The 17,931-nt window shown below is 43.2% G+C and overlaps 1 protein-coding gene and 1 pseudogene across 3 annotated transcripts in view; both read left to right on the forward strand.

Annotated features, from left to right (window-relative positions):
• The window catches only part of MTUS2 (microtubule associated scaffold protein 2), a 342,336-nt gene that overhangs the window by 244,056 nt on the left and 80,349 nt on the right, over positions 1–17,931 (forward strand). The gene's annotated exons all lie outside the window — the stretch shown is intronic.
• On the forward strand, positions 5,310–5,723 carry LOC136137809 (2-iminobutanoate/2-iminopropanoate deaminase pseudogene; annotated as a pseudogene).

A 17,931-nucleotide genomic window follows, 5' to 3' on the forward strand; every position in this document is an offset into this window, starting at 1 on the left:
CTCTGGAGAGCCAAGCCAGAAATGGAGTAAATGACTGTTCTCGAATTTTGGTTCACCTGGAAAAATGTCTTCTGATTTGAATAAAAACATGTCGGCACAGGGAGAATGTCTCTTCCCAGGCTTTGGGCTTTGCGTTGCTGCCACGCCAGGCCTGCCGTCTCCCCTCACCTCTTTTGGGAGTGGGAACCAGCCCCTGTGATTTCAGAGCCCATCAGAAAGTGTTCACACGGGAGCATAGGAGAGGGCAGCCGAGGGTGTGGGCTCGCCCTCCTGATGTGCTAGGAAAGGAGACCCAGTGACCGTAACATCAGCATCTTCTAGTTCCATCTGCTTATTACTGTCCAGGGAGCCCATCCACAGGCTACTTACAGAGAGGAGGCGTTTGTCTAACTTCTGACTGTCCACTTTTTTCAGTAATAGGGAAACTGACTCGTGAAACATACAAAGTAGTTCAGGGACAACCACTTTGGGGCCTATTTAAAATAACTTGACCTATATTGTCTATAATTAAACCTGGAGTGGGATTGCATTTTGAAAAATTCTCTTAAGCTGATTTATCCTTTTTCAGTGCACCACAGCAGAATCCCCAAAGAAAGGGAGAAAAAATATCTGTGTGTATTTATAAAACATCCTCTTTGGATGAATATATTTTGTGAGAGGAAGACAGCAAGGGGAAATATCACAGCCAAAAGGATGATCTTCTCTTCCGTTGGAAGAGACTTTTTTTTTTTTTTTTTTTTGTGGTACGCGGGCCTCTCACTGTTGCGGCCTCTCCCGTTGCGGAGCACAGGCTCCGGACGCGCAGGCCCAGCGGCCATGGGTCACAGGCCCAGCCGCTCCGCGGCATGTGGGATCCTCCCGGACCGGGGCACGAACCCGCGTCCCCTGCATCGGCAGGCGGACTCTCAACCACTGTGCCACCAGGGAAGCCCGAGACTTTTTTATAATGAAACAAAGTCCTGATGGGTTCATTCCATTTACTTGTCCAAGTCCAGTGGAGATCCTGTGTTCATTGGACTCTTGATATTATCCGAAACTTCTGATATAGTCAGGATTTATGCTCCCACTCAATAAAAATACCAGCTTTCTGCAGTCCAGGGTCTGATCTGTTACGTTCTGTCCAGAAGAAAGTAGTTTCAGATGCAGAAGCATGTGTGTTCATGCTCTGGGTGCTCTTTCAGCACGTAGGGTGGGAATCCAAACAGTCCAGGAGAAGGGCTCGGCCCAAACTATAGAATTCCCACATCCTTTAACAGTCTGGGCCCCTGGAGAGCAACAGGACTGAAACAAAGGCCTCTGCTACTTGTGATCGCTGAGGCTCGTATTCTGTGTGGTTTGTTTCTCTTACCTTCGGTCCTGACAACAGCTCGGATACATGAGAGCTGTGCAGCCACAGCTGCCGACCTCACTCCGGGCCACACACTGCAGACAGCCAGTGCCGCCACAAGTACAGCCTGGGAATCATTCGAACGTGGCAGCCCCAGGCAGCAATGTCCCCACCCCACTCCTGTGTCCAGACTGCCTTAATTTAAGCCCCTTCACCTGAGACAGTTATTCCCAGCTGAAAACAGACCACAGCTGCTGCTCAAATAGTACTGGTGACCTGAAAACATCTAACTACAGTTTTCAAAATATGATTAGGGGGAACCACCATATCAGTTTATAACACTAGTGTTGGGACCAAATTTTAATTCCAATCCCAGTTAGATTCATCCATTCATTTCATTTTTCTTCTGGGTCTCCGGTGTGCCAGCCATGCTGCTGGGTCCCCAGGGTCCCTCAGGGAACAAGAGGCACCCTGACTTCCGGGCTACAGTGGGTGAGCGTGAGGTAAGGTATGAGCAGCGTCGTAAGGCAGGCTGAAAATGTGTCATCATTTGTAAGAAATACAGGATGATTCTACCAAAATACTCTCCCAGCACATGTTCTTTTATGGTCTGACCAGATCATTTCTGGTTTCATTGTCCCAGTGGTGCCGAGAGTAACTCTTTCAGCCTGTCCCTGTTCTCTGAGGAGCGATGCTTGGAGCAGCCCTGGGTGCTGGGCACCCCACACCCACAGATCACTGAGTTGCCCGCCCTTGTTGCCCAAATGCCCAGGCAGAGACAGCCAAGAAGGTCCCAGTTGCTTCCTTCCAGAGCCTTTTCTTTACTGGTCTTGCGCTCCCCATCAGAAAAGGGGGGTAGAGAATTCCTTTAGCCCCCTGCCCCATCACACCCACACTGGGCAGGGGCCCCGGTGTTCCCCAGCACTGAAGTCTTTAGTGCAGGTGTCCTACTGCCTGGCATTACCGGTGCCCTCCCTCCACTGGTGGCCATCTGTCCTGTCAGCCCGGCTTAGGGGCAGATGAACAGCAGGATGGAGCGGCCGTGTGTCAAGTCAGTCAGTGACAGAATCACCAGCACCTACACCACCATCTCATCCGGACGTGAACTGAAGTGAGACATTTTCTTGTTTGCCAGAAGAGGAGAAAGATTCTCACCCACTGGGAGAAAGACATGATTATTTTAGCTTTCTGATCAAACCTTTCCTTGCATCTTCCCATACTGGGAAAGGTAAACCAGTAGGAGTGGGTGAAGGGTTGGCTGTGAGGTGTGGGGTGCTTAGGAAAGGTGTTTAGGGAGAGCTTGGCTTCCAGTTGCTTAGCTGGGTGGACAGTGATGCCATTTTGCTGAGACTGATGTGGTACCTTCCACAATCTAAGGAACTGAGGTCCTATCAGTGGCGGTTAGCATTTTAAATCCTCTTAGTGATATTTACAGCTGTCATTATAAAAACTAGAAGCTCCGATAGCCTGTCCCACCCAGAAATAGAGCACATAACCCCTATGTTTGTAGCAGCACTATTCATAATAGCCAACGCTTGGAGACAACCTAAATGTCCATCGACAGATGTATGGAAAAAGAAGATGTGGTACCTATATACGATGGACTACTACTCAGCCATAAAAAAGAATGAAATAATGCCATTTTCAGCAACATGGATGCAACTAGAGATGATCATACTAAGTGAAGTAAGTCAGAAAGAGAAAGACAAATACCACATGGTATCACTTATATGTGGAATCTAAGATATGACACAAATGAACATATTTACAAAACAGAAACGGACTCATGGATATAGAGAACAGACTTGTGGTTGCCAAGGGGGAGGGGGAGGGATGGACTAGGAGTTTGGGATTAGCAGGTGCAAACTATGAGATATAGAATAGATAAACAACAAGGTCCTCTTGTATAGCACAGGGAACTATATTCCATATCCTATGATAAACCACAATGGAAAAGAATCTAAAAAAGAGTGGATATATGTATATGTATAACTGATACACTTTGCTGTACAGCAGAAATTAACACAACATTGTAAATCAACTATACTTCAAGTAAAATAATCAAAAAAAAAAAAAAGAAAGAAAGAAGGAAATCCAGTGCATGTATGGTGGTGGCAGCGCTTCACCCTGTGCACCGTTTGCTGGAGCTCAGAACTTTGTCGTGCTGGCCTGTGAAATCACAGCTGTGTGGCTCTGAGGACCCAGCACAGCCCCTGCCCCAGAGCCAAGGTGGGTTGTCCCCAGCTCTACCAGCCTACAAGAAATCACCCCGTGGTTGGGCAGCGACCAGGATGAGGGGGCTACGGCACATCCCGGCCCTGCTCACAACCCCAGCGTGTCCCCGGGATTGGCCTTCAGTCTGCTCTCAAGCCCAGCATATATGCCCAGGGTTGGCATTCAGTCCGCCGGTGCCAGGCTCCTGGGGAGCTGCGGATCTCAACAGTGGAAGAATCAAGATGCGACCCAGAAGGCTGGGTTTGTCCTCTTTATCTTTTACGGTTTCCCTGATTCATTTTGTGGGTAAATGAAGTGCCATTTGATAAAATGCAGCACACCGAGCTTTCTAAGCAGAAGAGTCCTCTGCCATCTCCCCAAACGGAAAGAATACTCAGACTAAACTTGGTTCTCTAGGATCCAAAGTCCGGCTTCTGTCTACACACGCAGAGCTTGGATTTAATTCTTTATTTTGGCTTCCTAGCTATCAAGACAGCTAAAAGCCACGTTCATAGCTTATAGTAATCAAGTCAATTTTGACTTTCCTACTACACATCATTTTATCTTCAAACTGAGAAATAATTAAGCCACCTTTGCAGGCGTTGCAAATTGGGCTAAAAATGAGGGAAATGCCCTATGACACATGGTCTGTGAATGACTTATATCGGATTATCACCTCTGAGTAGAATTTGAGTTTGACTCTGTTAGTATATGATTTTTGACGGGCACGTTTTCGCCTTTTGTCTCCACCTGAACTGAAAAGACAGGTTCATACTTCGTGTCTCACTGTATATATCTTGCCCAAGGCTGTTGTCTTGCCCCCAACCATCTGTCCTAGTGGAACTGCCATCACAAAGTGCCATTCGCATTTGTTTATCCATCCCTTCTTTTTCTCATAACGTGATGATCTGTAAATTACGCTTGTCAACATCTCCTAGACGCTGTTACATTCTGGATGGCTGTGTGCTCCTGGGCACAGCTGTTTCAATCATTGTTTCCTTTTACTGACAGAAAGGAGAAACCAAAGGTTGTTTTGACAATAATCTTTTTTTTTTTTTTAAATAAAGAGAAACTAGTGGAAGGAAGGAAGAGTAAGGAAGCATGAGGCCCAGATTATTTGTAGGAGAGGGATGTACAAGAGGGTCAAGAGTGGCTTATGAATCAAATCAATTGATGCGTTGGACAAACAGTGGGTTTGTAAGATGCATTTACATTGAACCTGAAAAGATGTTTGGAACTGAAAGAGGCATTGGCTGGGAGCAGAGTCACTGCAAATGATGCCGTTGAAAAGGTGGGGGGGCACGTAGAGAGTCAGGCTGAGTTTTGCCTTATTAAGAAAATCCATAGGGCGTCCCTGGTGGCACAGTGGTTGAGAGTCCGCCTGCCGAGGCAGGGGACATGGGTTCGTGCCCCGGTCTGGGAAGATCCCACATGCCACGGAGTGGCTGGGCCCGTGAGCCATGGCCGCTGAACCTGCGCGTCCGGAGCCTGTGCTCCACAACGGGAGAGGCCCACATACCGCAAAAAAAAGAAAAAAAGAAAATCCATAGCGTTTATGCACAGCAGGGCCAAGATTATTAATTAGAATGCCTAAAATCCATGTTTATCATCGGTTCACTAGGCTGTGCTGTACTGCCACTTAACAAACCCTTCTGGGGATGCTACGTGTTTTGCTTAAATGGCAATTTTAAGAAGACCAGAACAGACCCATGAGACGCGTGTAGGAGCAGTATACGGGGTAGTTGTCTCCAAGGGAAAAGCATTAGCCATGTGGTCTTTGATCAGAAAGGTGATCAGCACCGCGAAAGCCCCAGCGGCTGTTGGTCCCTACAGTCAGGCTGTGTTAGTCGATGGGACCATTTACATTTCAGGACATCTAGCCGTGGATCCTGCAAGTGGATAGCTTGTGCCAGGAGGGGTGGCAGAAGAGACTAAACAAGCTCTTACAAACATGGGTGAAATCCTGAAAGCAGCGGGCTGTGACTTCACGAATGTGGTGAGAACAGCTGTTTTGCCGGCTGACATAAACGACTTCAATACTGTCAGTGACATCTACAAGCAGTATTTCCAGAGTAGTTTTCCCGCGAGAGCTGCTCAGGTTGCTGCTTTGCCCACAGGAGGGCAAAGTGTTGAGACTGTAGCAGTAGCTGTGCAAGGACCTCTCGTGACAGCATCACTCTGAGTGGGCCCAGTGTTATTTAGTCTGGAATCTTAATAATGTTTTTAAATTAACATCTTAATTTTTACAGTCTTTGTTGGAAGGGTAAGGTTGACTGAAATATCTGAAGTTATTTTGGAAATACCATGTAATAAGGGGAATTGAATGTGACTTGAAGATTAATGAGGAATCTAGTTACTGATGTTATAAATTACACCTCTATAACACTCATATTACTGGATGTGGGAAAAGAGACACGCATTACATAGTTACTCAGAAAAATAAAAGTAAAGGGAGATAGCATGTAGGAAAGATGAGTTACTATTCCTGAGAAATACTAAAGAGCACACCTAATTCAATTAAACCGTATTAACTTAATGGTGTGAAATATTTAGTTCTCGTGTCAGATACATGATTCTGCTTTTACTTGAGTAAAATTAAAGCATTTAAGTTTGAATGGTGGAGAAGAAACTGACCAAATTTTATATAGATAATATTTTTCTAATGGAAATAAATAGCATGCAGGTTAAAAAAAAAAAGACCAGAATATAACTCTTTTTGTCAGAATTCATTAATATATTCATTATGTTGTGGGAACACTGTCATGTCATGTTTCCAAAATATAATGTCTTTTGGATTGTTTTAAAATTGCTGTCCTGCAAAATTGATCAGCAGTACACTGAGAAAAGGAGCAAAAGTCCTGGTCTGTCTCTCATGCTGTCAGAATTGAAGTACATAACACCCAGCCAGGACTCCTGCACTGACACAGTTTGGGGGTCTTGCTTTCCAAGCTTCATGAAACTAGTTACAGTTGTTTGTGGACTAATGAACTTGTATTTTTGTGGGCTTGTGCTCAGCTGTGGGAAGGATTTCACTCAGTCACACCCTGTGGGAGAATACTGCCAATCATTGATGACTCTTTAAAAGAACAGTCACATAGTCTGCGTCACTTAGAAGCTTGTAATCCAATGAAAGAGGACCACATCTCAAAACACCAGAAAACACAAACAAAGGGAACCTATAATGAGTATGTAATAAGTCCTGGTCTATATGTTTCAGTTCTCTGGCATTTGAATCTATATAGGTAAATGATGTGTTGAAAAAAAATCCCAGAGTCACTATTAGCTTAGCCTAGAATAATGCCTGGTATATAGTAAGCATTCAGTCATATTTGTGGGGTTTTTTTAAATTTTTTTAAATTAAAAAAATTAAATTTGTTTTAATTGAAGTATAGTTGATTTACAATATCATGTTAGTTTCAGTGTACAACATAGCAATTCAGTTTTATATATATATAAAATATATATATTATGTATATATCTTATATATATATTCTTTTTCAGATTCTTTTCCCTTATAGTTTATTACAAAATATAGAGTATAGTTCCCTATGCTATTATACAGTAGGTCCTTGCTGGTTATCTATTTTATATATAGTAGTGTATATATGTTAATCCCAACCTACTAATTTATCCCTCCCTCCAGCCCCCTCTCCCCCTTGGTAACCATAAGTTTGTTTTCTATGTCTGTGAATCTCTCTTTATTTTGGAAATAAGTTCATTTGTATCTTTTTTTTTTTTTTTTACATTCCACATATAAGTGATACCATACGATACTTATCTTTCTCTGTCTGGCTTACTTCACTTAGTATGATAATCTTTAGATCCATCAGTCATATTTGCTGAATGAAATAGTGACATGAAAAGAATTATTACAAAGTGCCATACAATTTGTAACATACCTTTAAAAATGTAATGTTAGGAATGAAGATTGTGACTATCACAGTGCTTGGTACAGATTTACTTTTTTAATAAAATTAAATTCAGGAAGGATTTCCTGTGTAGCTACCATCATGCCTGCACGGAATCCAAAGAAGGAATCCAAGTCAGCCACGTTCTTAGTGGGTTTGGGGGGCTTGCTTGTAGCGCCGCTCGTCAAAATATTTTCTCCAAATATGTCTGGAGAAATGGGACATAGGAACCACATGTCTGCAATTCCCCAAATCAAACACTTCTGGGGAGATGCTAGGCCAGTGACGAGGGAGTGGAGCAAGGTTTTCATTCTTGTTCACTCACTGCCCAGGGGGCAGCCTCTGTCTGGGACCCACATCCAGTTAGGATACTTGAGGCCGATCACACTTAATTATGGTTTGTTTTCATCCTTGTACTCCTTAGCCATCACATAAAAGCCAGCCCTTGCTCCCTCATCCATGACTACCTCATCCCTTTTAAGAACTTGTCTTCCGTTCAGTTTCCTAGAAGCAGAGTTTGAGACAGGGATCTTGGTGCCCATGAGTTACAGGAATTGTGCTCTAAGAACACCCATGAGAGAGTCAGGGTAGGGAAATGGCAGGGCTGCTAGGATCATGCTGAAACCTGATGAATGGGCCACAGCAGTGTTTCCGAGAGAGGGATATGCTGCCCCCTCGATGCACGGCAGCCTCCAAGGCCATGTTTCTCTCCTGGTGTCAGGAAGTTCAAAGTACAGTAGTTGGTCCTTTACTTTGGAGGAAATGTTCTCCCTTGCCACAGACTACCGGACTCCTAAAAACTTGATTGACGTGCTGGCCCCTGTATTTGAAGAGTTCTTCCCTTACCTTCGGGAGCACATGATTCTGAGCAAGACCTTCAAGATACTTGTCATTCTTTGCTCACCCAAGTGGATTAACACAGTTTCATCAATGTCCTGGACCAGTGTGATCTTCTGCAAATGTTCAGATGGCCTAAGTCCTTTCAGACTTTACTGTGACAGAGAGCAGAAGAATTAACCCAGCCCTGGGACGAGGCTTCCATGAGTAATGGTCATTCCCTGTGGCGTTAGCTGCTTCAGATCCTCTGTTTTGATCGGGGTGGAGGATGCATCTGCCAACTCAGTAGCCACAAACCACACACCAGGGTCCGTGTTCACCTGCTCTAGAAAGTATTACCACATCAGGCACGTTGAAGCTGGTGGGTTAGGTTTGTGGTGGAGCTGTATCTCTCACCATGATCCATCTGGGTTTTTCTAGGGGCCAGGCTAGTGAATGAGTGGGGTACGATGAGGACCACCAGCCCTGCATCTGTTAAGCCTTTGGAAGCGGCACTAACGTCTGCCATGCCTTCTAGGATACAGTCGTGCTTATAATGTCCTGTCTTACCTGGGATGCGAGGGAACGGTTTCATGGACTGCTGCTTTGACTTTCCTATTACAATAGTTCTTACTCCGTAATTCAAGCAACCAATGTGAGGGTTCTGCTAAGAATGTCTATTCTGATCATATATTTAGGAATTAAGGAAATAATCCCTGAGGTCCATGGACTTGATGGATACCCCATGACTTGAACCTGGCCTAGGACTCCGTCAGTTACCTGGGTCCCACGTGCGCCTATTCTGGCAGGGGTGCCTGATAGTGCTCGGTACCAGGCCACTGGGTGCCAGTGTCTGCCACGGCCCTGGATCCAACATCCTCCAGAAGGTGTGGGTGTTCCCCTTTCTACAGTACACAGTTAGCCTAGTCAAGACCGTAAGTTCCTTTGCTGAAGGACTAGAGGAATCACTATACATATGTGTGTCATGGTGTTTCAGAGTCTTGGGACCCAGTTTCTTCTTCAGTAAATGGCTTTTATGTCTGAGAACTGATCTCGGTCTGGAAGCTGGACAAGGCATCCTGGCTTGCCACTGGGGTGACTCACCTCAGTCTTTGGCTTGCCCACGCCTGGTTTCTTTTGGTTGTATGTCAGGCAGTGCCCTGTTGGGTGCCCATATGTCTTGTCTCCAGGAACAGTGTTCTCTTCTGTAGGTCTTGCAGCTCACCCAGCATACTGTCCTCAGAGTCTGGCTGATGGCTGAGTGCTGCCACATGGCCTTGGGCATCCTGGGATCCTCTTATTCCCATGGATACTGGAAAGTCCTGTTCTGTGACAGCATCTCCTGCTATCAGCTGGGGCTTACAGAGGAGAGCCTCTGCTGAGCTTCTTGGTGACAGTGGTGTAACCCCTGTCACCTTAGTAAAAGGTCCTCCTGAGGACCATGGTCAGCGGGTGGGTCTTCCAGTCTCCCAGCTTGCCCACTTCTCCAGCTTTGTGTCCCTTCCTCCGTGGGCTGCTGTGGCAATTCTGAGGTCCCTTCTTCATTTCTTGTGGCTCTCGCTTTTTCCAGGCTTTTCTGGGCCAGATCCCAAACCCTTGCCAGGGAATGAAATCTTTGTCATGGAGAGTGCCATATCAACAGTCTCCCCATCATCCAGCTTCACACTCTGCTCTTCCCCTGGACCCACACCCTTGGGATCCACTCCCAGGCATATTCTCCTGTTCCTGCCGTGAAACCTTAACCAGTTCCTGCCGGTCCTTTGGTTTTTAATCTCTCTCCTCCCTCTGCAGGCCCAGGACTTTCTGGTTGGCTCCTGCTGAGATCTGACCCTAGTTATTAGTGTGGTCGCTACCAGTGGAGGTGGGGCAGAACTGAAGAGGACAAGTGTGGTCCTCTAAGGCACCCACTTCGTTTGGGAGAGGTGGCGGGGGGCAGTTCTGTTCACCAACAAAGCGGGGATAATCCCTTCTGCAGCCCGCAGCGTTTAGGGAAATAGGAGCGCATCTACCCAGATATCTCCATACTGAGTGTCGAGGTCCCGCCCCTTCCCCCTCAGGGCTTTGCCTGTGATGTAGGAGACTTACCAGAGCTGAGAGTCTTCCTTCTCTGAAAGGACGTGCCTCTACTCTTAGATTAGATCCTGAGCCTAGTTGGTGGGGATGAAGGGTTCCTTATGTGCTGCCATGGAGACCTCTGGCTCTCATCCTTAGCTTCAGTTGATGCTTCGTTGCCCCAGTCTGTCCTTTTCTCTTCAAAGCATCAAAGCATCAGCAGGAGCCACCCAGTTTCGTGGTCCCCCAAATCCCTGTATCCCTTCAGATCTCACAAAGCCAGAGACAACGCACGAGCCAGTGTGTCCTTCCCCCCACGCGTCCTTTCCCAGTTCAGCACACGTGCTGTAGAATTCCAGGGACCATCACTACTCCTCCTGCCCCATCATCGCCAGGGGCAGGTGGATGATTCACCTCCAGAATCCATCCTTAGGGTCTGCTTCCCAGCACTACTTCTGGGACCACCTGCCTTACATCAGGCTCCCCAGAAGCAGAGCTGAGATAGAGACTCAGGTGCTTGGGATTTATTGAGGGTGTAATCTTCAGGAAAAAGCCATTAGGGAAGCAGCGCAAGAAAAGGGAAGCAGCTGAGCAAGGGCGTGGCCTGGGTGAGGTCTAGTCACGCCTGATCCACAAAGAGCCTCAAGGACGTAAATTGCCCCCAGCGTTGTCCTGTCCAGAGGTAAAGAGCTTGAGGACAACCACACTGACCTTCTTCTAAAATGTTCTCTCCATTTCCTTGCCTTAACTAAGGCTTTTAACTGTGCACATACCAACTATTTCTTGTGTTTCCCACCCAAACCTCAAACTTCATCCTAGTCTGAGGCTGTCTGCGTGCTACCCCTCCTTGCCAGGCTCAGCTACCAACTTCTCAAATGCTCTCATGACCACCCCATCAAGCCCCATTCATCAAAGACCGTCAGGCAGTCTCCCCGTCTTTGCTACCCCGACTCCTCCCACGATTACTGTAGGTTTTACCAACAGCTAACAACTAAACCTCCAGTTCTTGGACCTTCTTAACTCCCGATACCTTTACAATTCCACTTCAGCTATCTGCTCCATGAATAGGTCCTGGATTCTGCCTTTAGCCAGATCCACTTTATACCCTAAATGGTCATATCTCATTCTGACCAGTCTGCTTTCTCTGCCCAGCTCTCATCTCTCACTCCTGCTCATCCTCTTCTTCAACACACAAAGACCTCCCTCCAATTGCTAGGGCCATCTGGTTTCTTCCACTGTGTCAGGACCCTTCTTATCTCCATTCCCTCCGTGACCCAGGACCCCTTGGCTGAAAGGTGAGTCCCTAGACCAGCAGCATTAACAACGCCTGGGAACTTTGGAAATGTTTAGTCTCCGGCCCCGTCCCAGACCCCCTGAATCAGAATCTGCATTTTGACGAGATGCCCAGGTGACCTGTATGCACAGTCAGTCTAAGCAGCACTTCCGGAAGCTGCTCCGCCTGTGGGCTCCCTAGCTGTTGTCCTTCTGCCAGATCCACCAAGCAGAGCTCCGGTCCCACGAGGGCACTGCAGTGTGGATACTCCCAGTTACGAGCCATGGCTGATCTGTGCCTCCAATCACGGTGGAGCTGTCAGGGCTGTTGTTTATCAACCCTTTTGTTTGTTTTTGTCATCTGCAGTTTCTCTCAACAGCTTTTCCAAATGCTTACCATTTCCTTCAAGCCCTGATTCAAACCCCGACTCTTTATAAATTAAACTAGTTTTGTTTAATATGTATTAGAGTAAAATATTTGCTCATGTTTTTAATCTCTTTGAATGTAATTGTTATATTTTGTTAATACAAATTTTTTCCAAGAAAGAAAGAGAACTGTGGAACAATTAGGAATTAGAAAGAAAAAAAGAGTAAACAAGTGGAACAAAAACCACCTGTTTGATTGTGTTACCGTTGCAGATATCTGTTCTATTACTGTACTTCTCTGTGAGTTTGATGTTTTATATTTTCAAAGGAAATTTAAAGATCAGGCTGGTGCAAAGAGAAATTTAAAAGTTTCCCTTGATAATATGTACACTGGCCAGCCCACATGTCTCTCATTATACCCTTTGCCTAATCAGAAAAACTGCAAACCAAGAATTTAAATTTGAAATGACCTTGTGTCTGAATAAAAGAAAAATCTCCTGAGAGGAATGCATTCTCAACCCAGGCCTCAAAGAATTCTTGCAGAGTTCCAAAAAGAGGAGCACACAATTTTTTAAAAAATCACAAAGCATGCACACAAAAAGTCCCATGTTAGAGCCAGCAGAAAACAACAAACAAGAGAACCACATACAGAAGATTTCATTATTAAAATTATCATAAACACTGTTCAAAAAAAAAAGCATGCATAGAGGGAAGTCCAAGAAGGAGGGGATATAGGTATACATATAGCTGATTAACTTCATTGTACAGGAGAAACTAACACAACATTGTAAAGCAACTTTACTCCAATTAAAAAAAAAAAGTCTGCTTACAAAAAAGAGTGTGCGTAATATGTGGGACTTTAAAATTTTTATTTTTGTGTTAGTTTCAGGTACACAGCAGAGTGATTTAGTTATAGATATACACGTATCTGTTCTTTTTCAAATTCTTTTCCCATTTAGGTTATTACAGAGTATAGAGCAGAGTTCCCTGTACTATACAGTAGGTCCTTGTTGGTTATCTGTTTTAAATATAGCAGTGTGTACATGTCAATCACAAACTCCCAATCTATCCCCTCCCACCCTTCCCCACTGGTAACCGTAAGTTCATTCTCTAAGTCTGTGAGTCTGTTTCTGTTTTGTAAATAAGTTCATTTGTATCATTTTTTTTTTTTAGATTTCACATATAAGCAATATCATATGATATTTGTCTTTTTCTGTCTGACTTACTTCACTTAGTATGATAATCTCCAGGTCTGTCCCTGCTGCTTCAAATGGCATTATTTCATTCTTTTTAATGGTTGAGTAATATTCCATTGTATATATGTACCACATCTTCTTTATCCATTCATCTGTTGATGGACATTTAGGTTGCTTCCAGGTCTTGGCTATTGTAAACAGCGCTGCAATGAACATTGGGGTGCATGTATCCTTTCAAACCGTGTTCTTCTCCAGTTATATGCCCAGGAGTGGGATTGCTGGATCATATGTTAACTCTGTTTTTAGTTTCTTAAGGAACCTCCATACTGTTCTCCCTAGTGGCTGTACCAACTTACATTCCCACCAACAGTGTAGGAGGGTTCCCTTTTCTCCATACCCTCTCCAGCATTTATTGTTTGTAGACTTTTTGATGATGGCCATTCTGGTGCTGGGAAAACTGGACAGCCACATGTAACACAGTGAAATTAGAACATTCTTTAACACCATACACAAAACTCAACTCAAAATAGATCAAAGACCTAAATGTAAGGCCAGACTCTATGAAACTCTTAGAGGAAAATATAAGCAGAACACTCTTTGACATAAATCACAGCAGTATCTTTTTGGATCCACCTCCTAGAATAATGGAAATAAAAACAAAAATAAACAAATGGGACCTAATCAAACTCAAAGGCTTTTGCACAGCAAAGGAAACCATAAACAAAATGAAAAGATAACCCACAGAATGGGAGAAAGTATTTGCAAACAATGAGACCAACAAGGGATTAATCTCCAAAATTTACAAATAGCTCGTGGCACAATATCAAAAAAACAACCCAATCAAAAAATGAGCAGAAGACCTAAATAGATACTTCTCCAAAGAAGACATACAGATGGGCAAGAGGCACATGAAAGGATGCTCAACTTCGCTAATTATTAGAGAAATGCAAATCAAAACTACAATGCGATATCGCCTCACACCAGTCAGAATGGCCATCCTCAAAAGGTCTACAAGCAACACGTGGTTTTAGAAGAGAGTCAATCCAAAGTATGACTCAAGGACTGTAAAATATCACCAAAGAATCAAGTAGAAATTCTCGAACTTGAAAAATAATTAATTGAAATTTAAAACTTTATGGTTCAGCTACAGAAGAGATAATTCATGAAATTGAAGATTTGAAGAAATTACAGCATGTAGCCCAGGAAGACAAAGACAAAGAAATGGAAAATAGCAAAGGTTAAGAGACATGGGGTGGTGGGGGTAAGAATGAAATAGGCCGACATATGTAATGAGACTTCCAGAAAGAAAGAAGAGAGAGAATTAGAAGAATCATCATTAAAAACTATCATGACCAAGACTTTTTTCAGAATTAATAAATGACACGAACCCTCAGACTTAAAAAGAACAATGAATCAAAATAAATAAAAAGAAATTCACACGCACATACTGTGTGGTATAATTGCAGAACACAAAAAACAAACAGAAGATTTTTATAGCAATCATAGGGACCAAAAAAAAAAAAAAAAAAGGAGTATCTACAAAAGGAGCAACACAAACTGGGGAGTACCTCCATAGCAACAAGAATGGAGAGAAAACAGTGGAATAAAGCTCTGGGAAGAAATAACTGGCATTCCATGTTAATAAAACTTACTCCCCAAATTTGGAGAAAATAAGGACATTTTTAAACAAACAAGATTTACCGGGGGGGCGGACTCAAGATGGCAGACTAGGAGGACATGGAATTCGTGTCTCCGCACAGCTAGGGCCCCTACCAGGCACCAGTGGGGCACCACGGACACCTAAGGTGACAGAAGGAACCCCCAGTGACCAGTTTGCGGGATCTTGGTTCCCAGGCTGGATGTTGGGCCTGAGCTCCTGTGGTGGGAGCTCCAAGTCCAAACCACTGGACTAACAGAGAACCTCAGACCTCAGGGAAGATTAATCAGAGTGAGGCCTCCCAGAGGTCCTCATCTCAGGACCAAGACCTGGCTCTATCCAACTGCCTGCAAATGCCAGTGCTGGATGCCTCAGGCCAAACAACCAGTAAGACAGGAATACAGCCCCAGCCATCAAAAACAAACAAAAAAATATGTTACAGACGAGGGAGCAAGGTAAAACCTAGAAGACCAAATAAATGAAGACGAAATAGGCAACCTACCTGAAAAAGAATTCAGAGTAATGGTAGTAAAGAAGATCCAAAATCTCGGAAACAGAATGGAGAAAATACAAGAAACATTTAACAAGGATCTAGAAGAACTAAAAGAGCAAACAAACAGTGATGAACAACACAATAACTGAAATTAAAAATACTCTAGAGGGAATCAATAGAAGAATAACGGAGGCAGAAGAATGGATAAGTGAGCTGGAAGATAGAATGGTAGAAATAAGTGCCAGGGAGCAGAATAAAGAACAAAGAGTGAAAAGAATTGAGGACAGTCTCAGAGACTCTGGGACAACATTAAACACACCAGCATTCGAATCATAGGGGTCCCAGAAGAAGAAGAGAATAAGAAAGGGTCTGAGAAAATATTTGAAGAGATTATAGACAAAAACTTCCCTAACATGGGAAAGGAAATAGTCAATCAAGTCCAGGAAGTGCAGAGAGTCCCATACAGGATAAACCCAAACAGAAACACCGAGACATATATTAATCGAATGATCAAAAATTAAATACAAAAAAAATATCAAAAGTAGCAAGGTAAAAGCAACAAATAACATACAAGGGAATCCCCATAAGGTTAACAGCTGATGTTTCAGCAGAAACTGCAAGCCAGAAGGGAGTGGAAGGACATATTTAAACTGATGAAAGGGAAAAACCTACAAGCAAGATTACCCAGCAAGGATCTTATTCAGGTTCAACGAAGAAATTAAAACCTTAACTTCTCTAGGCAGGAAACACAAGAGAAGCAAAAGACCTACAAAAACAAACCCAAAACAATTAAGAAAATGATAATAGGAACATACATATTGATAATTACCTTAAATGTAAATGGATTAAATGCTCCAAACAAAAGACATAGACTGGCTGAATGGATACAAAAACAAGGCCCATAAATACTCTGTCTACAAGAGACCCACTTCAGACCTAGGGACACATACAGACTGAAAGTGAGGGGATGGAAAAAGATATTCCATGCAAATGGAAACCAAAGAAAGCTGGAGTAGCAATTCTCATATCAGACAAAATAGACTTTAAAATAAAGACTATCACAGGAGACAAAGAAGGACACTACATAATGATCAAGGGATCGATCCAAGAAGAAGATATAACAAATGTAACTATTTTTGCACCCAACATAGGAGCACCTCAATACATAAGGCAAATGCTACCAGCCATAAAAGGGGAAATCGACAGTAACACAATCATAGGAGGGGACTTTAACACCCCACTTTCACCAATGGACAGAACAACCAAAATGAAAATAAATAAGGAAACACAAGCTTTAAATGACACATTAAACAAGATGGACTTCATTGATATTTATAGGACATTCCATCCAAAAACAACAGAATACACCTTCTTCTCAAGTGCACATGGAACATTCTCCAGGGTAGACCATATCTTGGGTCACAAATCAAGCCTTGGTAAATTTAAGAAAATTGAAATCATATCAAGAATCTTCTCCAACCACAGCACTATGAGACTAGATATCAGTTACTGTAAAAAATCAATTACTGTAAAAAATACAAACATATGGAGGCTAAGCAATACACTACTAAATAACCAGGAGATCACTGAAGAGGAAATTTAAAAATACCTAGAAACAAATGACAATGAACACACGACGACCCAAAACCTACGGGATGCAGCAGAAGCAGTTCTAAGAGAGAAGTTTATAACAATTCAATCCTACCTTAAGAAACAAGAAACAACTCAAATAAACAACCTGACCTTACACCTAAAGCAATTAGAGAACGAAGGACAACAACAACAAAAAAACCCCAAAGTTAGCAGAAGGAAAGAAATCATAAAGATCAGATCAGAAATAAATGAAAAAGAAATGAAGGAAACAGTAGCAAAGATCAATAAAACTAAAAGCTGGTTCTCTGAGAAGATAAATAAAATTGATAAACCATTAGCCAGACTCATCAAGAAAAAAAGGGAGACGACTCAAATCAACGGAATTAGAAATGAAAGAGGAGAACTAACAACTGACACTGCAGAAACACAAAGGATCATGAGAGATTACTGCAAGCAACTCTATGCCAATAAAATAGACAACCTGGAAGAAATGGACAAATTCTTAGAAATGCACCACCTTCTGAGACTGAACCAGGAAGAAATAGAAAATATAAACAGACCAATCACAAGCACTGAAATTGAAACTGTGATTAAAAATCTTGCAACAAACAAAAGCCCAGGACCAGATGGCTTCACAGGCGAATTCTATCAAACATTTAGAGAAGAGCTAACACTTATCCTTCTCAAACTCTTCCAAAATAGAGCAGAGGGAGGAACACTCCCAAGCTCATTCTACGAAGCCCCCATCACCCTGATACCAAAACCAGACAAAGATGTCACAAAAAAAGAAAACTACAGGCCAATATCTCTGATGAACCTAGATGCAAAAATCATCAACAAAATACAAGCAAACAGAATCCAACAGCACATTAAAAGGATCATACACCATGATCAAGTGGACTTTATCCCAGGAATGCAAGGATTCTTCAATATATGCAAATCAATCAATGTGATATACCATATTAACAAACTGAAGGAGAAAAACCATATGATAATCTCAGTAGATGCAGAAAAAGCTTTTGACAAAATTCAACACC

Source organism: Phocoena phocoena, chromosome 18 (genome assembly GCF_963924675.1).
Source record: "Phocoena phocoena chromosome 18, mPhoPho1.1, whole genome shotgun sequence".
NCBI lineage: Eukaryota > Metazoa > Chordata > Mammalia > Artiodactyla > Phocoenidae > Phocoena > Phocoena phocoena.